The sequence below is a fragment of the Drosophila gunungcola genome (genome assembly GCF_025200985.1).
Source record: "Drosophila gunungcola strain Sukarami chromosome 2R unlocalized genomic scaffold, Dgunungcola_SK_2 000006F, whole genome shotgun sequence".
Taxonomy (NCBI): Eukaryota; Metazoa; Arthropoda; class Insecta; order Diptera; family Drosophilidae; genus Drosophila; species Drosophila gunungcola.
Genome location: NW_026453168.1, coordinates 3,127,320 through 3,132,734, shown reverse-complemented (window position 1 = coordinate 3,132,734; position 5,415 = coordinate 3,127,320).

The window sequence follows — 5,415 nt, the reverse complement described above, 5'->3', positions numbered from 1 at the left end:
GGATCCGTTGCAGCAGGCACTTTCCCTGAATCGTCTGATTCAGCTTAGTCCTTGTCGAACACAACACAACACAACTCAACAAGACATGACACAAACAGCTCCCAGCCATCAACGTCTCCGATTGCAGGGGAATGGAGGAAAATGGACGACTGTGCGAGTGGTAACGGAAAAGATGCAGTTCGATAGCTTTTGATTTCAATTTGTCATTGGTTTGGGTTCGGAAATAAAATCGGTATCAGCAGCGTGGTTCCGCCCACTCAACGCCGCATTCCAACGCCGCCCTCCTCACTGAGAGTTCATGAAACTGTAATTGGAAGTCCCTGCAGCTGGCTGTCCGTGCCAGTTTGAGGAGGACTCCGGCATTGGAGCGTTGGAGTGTTTCCCCAGCACTACATATTTGATAAAACGAGACCGGCACTGAAGTGACAGATTACCCCGCAGTGCAGCAGGCCAGGGCGGTGGTGTCCTGGCACCATGGCGACTCACATATTAATTATTGGGCCACAATATTGAAACAGAAACCCCTGCAAATGCTCTCAGGCAGATGACAAATCGATTTCTTTGCTTTTCCATGGCCATCAAGGGGATTGACCTGAAAGCAAACCCTTGTTACTCTGGCCCTCATTCGATTCAGTTCAGTTCGATATCCTTTTTCGATATCCTTTTGCCCATCTCCGACGACCATGGGTGTCAATTAGGCTGGGGAAAGCTTTGTCCGCCTGCAAATTGGCATTTCATTATGGTTGCCATCCTGTTGCCATCGCATTGCGCATTCATTGAGCTGCTTATCACTGCCCGTGGATGTGGCAGGCGGAATATCGAGTGCTCTGTGTTCTTATTATCCCCCATCAGCCGCCTAGTCCGCACATATTTTCCAACTCATTTGATTGCGAGTTGTGCGGAATCATCTGAAATTCCAAAATATCACTGCTAAAAAGCAAAGCCATGTCTGAGTACGCCCGTATCCTGTATGCTGTATCCTGTATCCTGCCTCCTGCCTGGTGTTATCCTTCATCCGTGTCATCATCCACGTTTTCCCCACTTTACGATCGAATGCTAATAAAGTCGTCTGCCGTCTGCCGTTGGCCGTCGGCGCCAACTTGCATAATTCAATTACAGCCGATGCAGACTCATAAAACTAAATCAAAGGAAAACAAAGCGTCACGCTTCATTTACTTTAGTACAACTCCTCGGCGGGGAGCTCCCCTTTTCCGCATTTCCCACATTTCCTACATTTTCCCCCGAACCAAACCCGAGCCCCCCATTCCGAAGTGGAGACACATCGAGCCGGCTAAGAGCAATAAAAGCGTTTGCCAAGAAGTTCTCCTTGTGCTCTTATTTCGCCCCAGCAAGTATCCTTAGTATCCTTCGTGTTGCTAGTCTGCTTATCCTCTTTGGCCGCCACCCAGTTCCTAGCTGCTGGCTCCTGACAGTTGACGTCCGTGGTGGTCTTTGCCAGAATCCAAGCACTGAGCTGCGAACTCCAGACCCGTCGTCTGCTGGTCATGAAAGTTTCCCGTCACTTCCGACGCCCCCGAGGCGCTGCTTTGCATGGAAAGCGGCAAACAATTTCCTCGACTGAAAGTTGGCTGCGACTTTGATTCTAGTTTGGCCCCGGCAATAATAATATCGCAGAATGTGATTGTCGTGACTGATTGCACTGGGCTCGGGCCAAAGTTGGCACTCGCTATTTCTTGCAGTGCACTTAACTTTATTGTTCGCCAGCACCAGTACCAGTACAAGACGTCGGGTTTACGCTTGTGGCGGATTTGAGTTAGTGCCAGGCATCAGGCATAAAGTGTTGGCGCATTATTATCTTTCGGACTTCATAACTTTTGGCCGTAAAGTTCTGATTGGGCGCCGGCGGAGAGCCAAAAATAGTCTTGCTTGAAACAACAACATTTGAATTGCCAGTTGGAGAGGCCACATAAAGGCCAGGCCAGAGTTCCGCCCTCTTCATTATCTTCACATTTATCGAGCTAATTAACAGTCGGGAAATACGTGAGGCAATTGAGGCGGCAGCACGGAAAACGCCTTCAGCTCGAAGACGTCAGAACGAAATGTATTTAAACTGAAAATGCCACATCACAAGAGAAAACTGACTGACAGCAAGTGTTGAGGTCATGAAAGAGGAGCGCTCTGCAAATGGTTCGACAAGCGTTGAGGAAATGAAATGGGGAAAAATGCTGGAGGATTGCTCAAAAGATGTTTGATTTGACAGCCATTCAAGGACTGCAGTTGCACTCGAGTAGTAGTGGAGAATGGGCAGTAGTGGTCATTTCGGGCATTTGCTGGGGCGAATAATGCACAATCCTTTTTTCCTGTTTTTTTTTTTTATGTTTTCTTTTCCACTTGCTGGACGGTACAATGTCTTGCCAATGTCTGCCAACTACCAAAGTGCTTCCTTGTATTCTGATCCCGGCGTGGCGCCTTCGCAGTCTGCGTCTCGGCTTCAGTATCCGACTGGGTTTTATGATGGCGCAACAATCTGCAGGCTGTCGGGATTACTTTCATGCGGCAATTTGTTGGCCAGTTGGCAAACTTTTGCCACATCCCGCTGTCCAAATGCAGGACTACGAATCCGCAACCCACCCTTGCTGCTTCTTTTTTCCCAGCTCCTGCTGGCTTCTCCCTTTCTGGTCACGTGCCCATTTTGTTTACATGCCGCATTAAGGGGATTCCATTCCGTTTAGTTTTCACTCGCTGTGTTTCGTTTTATTGCGATTTGATTCTATTTTCCGTTTGCAACACACACATATATATACCCTCTGCTGTTTGGTCCCTGCCACAGATCAACGCATATTTGTTTTTACTCTCGCATTATTATCCTTATCCCACCCTTTATTTTCTTCTTTTATTTTGATTCCCTGATGGGGTTGGTGTGAACTTTGGCACTCAGCTGCAGCTTTTTCCCCAGTTTATCCTGCTTCCTGCAACTCCTGCAACTATTTAGTGCTTGCCACTGCCACTGCCACTGCCACTGCCACTTCGACTCTTGTTTCCACTTCCATTTACTGTTCTGTTGCGGCTGCTTATTGTGTTCTAAATCCGCCCAAGTACTGCCATTTGTTGCATCGGGGGTGGACTGGCTTAACCTTTCCTTTTGCACTTTATCTTCAGCTCTTCCTACGCTCATTACTCAAGGAGTGAGCGTGTGGCTAAATCCGAAGGGTGAAGTGGGGAAATGTTGGAGATGTGTTTGCCTCGCTGATAAGTGCACGGTTGGGGGGATTAGTGGTCTCTTATCAGTCCGTATTGGTGTGGCTCACCTTCTCCCTTCGAGACTTTATCGCAGGCAATTTACTTGCTGGCAGCTTAATGGCGCCCAACGCGGCACGTGCTCCACGTGCGAACAGCTCACAATCGGCTGTTGAGATTGCAGAATCGAGACCGAAGGTTGACTGCTGACTGCTGACTGGCGCCTGGTTAGCCATGAAAATTTTAATTATTTCCAAAGGCCTTGTTATGATTTGTAATTGGTTTTCTTTCTTCTCGTTACGTGTCCTTTCATTCGCTTTCCTTAATTAAAAGTCCGAGCGTATCGCACAAGAGGACAAGTTGGAGGGCCTAAAAGTTGGCACTTTTTTGTTTGCCTTCGCTTGCCTTCGGTAATGAGGCATTCTCCGATCTAATGGCGAACTAATCAACCTTTTTTAATTCGAATTCCTGGCGACGGAGCGGAACTGTCGTGTCCAGACCGGGGGGGACAAATCAACGAAAGTTATTTCATTAAAAAATTTTAATTGACATTCGTTCTGCCAGCAAATTAAGCTTTTGTGTCGTGAAAATATTTGCCCATCTCAGCGAGAAGTTTCGGCCAGGCCATCTGTCAGCCGGACAGGTCCTGTCCCAGGACCTATTACCTCCCTTGCCGTCCTATTTTTACTTGCCCAATGAATCAAGCTGACAGAGCTCATATATATTTCTATTTCAGTTTTTTTTTCGGACTCGGACTTTTTCTGCAGAGTTTGCTCGTAGCTCTTTATAGATATTTTGATGTAATTACTGCGACAAGTTGCCCAATTTGCTTAGTTCGGAGTTCGTTTTATTTAATTAGTTTGGAGATTGTTTGTCCCGGCTCCTTTGGCTCCTTCTGCTGTTTTTTTTTTGTTTTTGGCTACTTTAGCTGGCAACAGGAAATTGCTCCGTTTCGCCGGCTGTTGAGTGACAAATTGAATTTGCTGTGACAAAATGGGGCTACTTGTAAAGGGCGCCCGTACATCAGATCCTGTCACAAGCACAGCGGTTATATCAACCACACATTCTCTCAAGCAATTAGATTTCTAGTACCAGATCTTCCTAGTCTCTACAGCGATGCAATGTTTTGCCCCCAAAAAAAGCATTTGTGGAGGCAACCTAGTTTATCTACACATTCTGTTCAAAATTCCGCAAAGGCAACCAGAAATCCTCCTAGGGGTATTTAGTACTATGCTCCAATTTCACAGGAATAGTGCTGGCTTATATCCTATTTGGAACTGGTTCCTTGCAATGAGCCTCAAAAACTGCAATAAACAAGCACAAAACTAATTCAAAATGTAAGGAGATGGATTTAAAAAGCTATATCTGTTTAAATATTTTAAAATAATATAAAATATTATGTTTCAGCATAAAAACCTCTACCGAAAAAATAACCCTGGGTTATAAAAGCACGTGGTTTGCAAAAGTGGATCTTCCAAAACTTCCATTTATTATTATTTTGTGATCTTTTTTTAAACCTTTTTATCAATTGATTTGTTCTTATATTTAATTTGTTTTTTATCTTTCGCTTACAAAATTTTTGCTTAATTTATATAAATTTTAAAATAACGCAAAAAATACACAAAATATATAGTTCAATTTTTAATTGCAAAGTGTTATAAGTAAGCCCTACATTTTAACTCCTTGAGTAGTAAATTTAGCAGTCAATTTTAAGAAATCTAGCTTACCAAAACACGACTACATGTACTATATTTTAATTATTTTAAAGTTCAACTTTAACTTTTACATAAATTCATAAAAATTAACCAAAATCGCACTCAGGGCCGAGCTAGTTCCGTTCCACTTCCGCCAAAACTCAACACGACATCAAGTGCAATCATAAACAAGCGCAGTTCACAGCAACAACAACATGCATCGCTAGCCATTTGCAAAAAAAATGCGCAACAGTTGCATGTGGCAGGCAGTGGCAACAACAGCAGCAAAAACAACAACAACAACAGCAACAACACAAAACAAACAATTGTCCTTTCTCCGGCCCTAAAATCCGAATCCAACCTCCAGCGGAGCCCCGCAATTTACAGCCGGCATTTCGGCAGCACCACCCACAAATTGTTGGACAATTGCGCATGTGCCCACAGAAAAAGCCGAGTCCTTTTTCGTGGCAAGTTCGTCGCAGACAGCTCCGAAGGACTTGACGTTGAATCAGTCGCTCGCCAC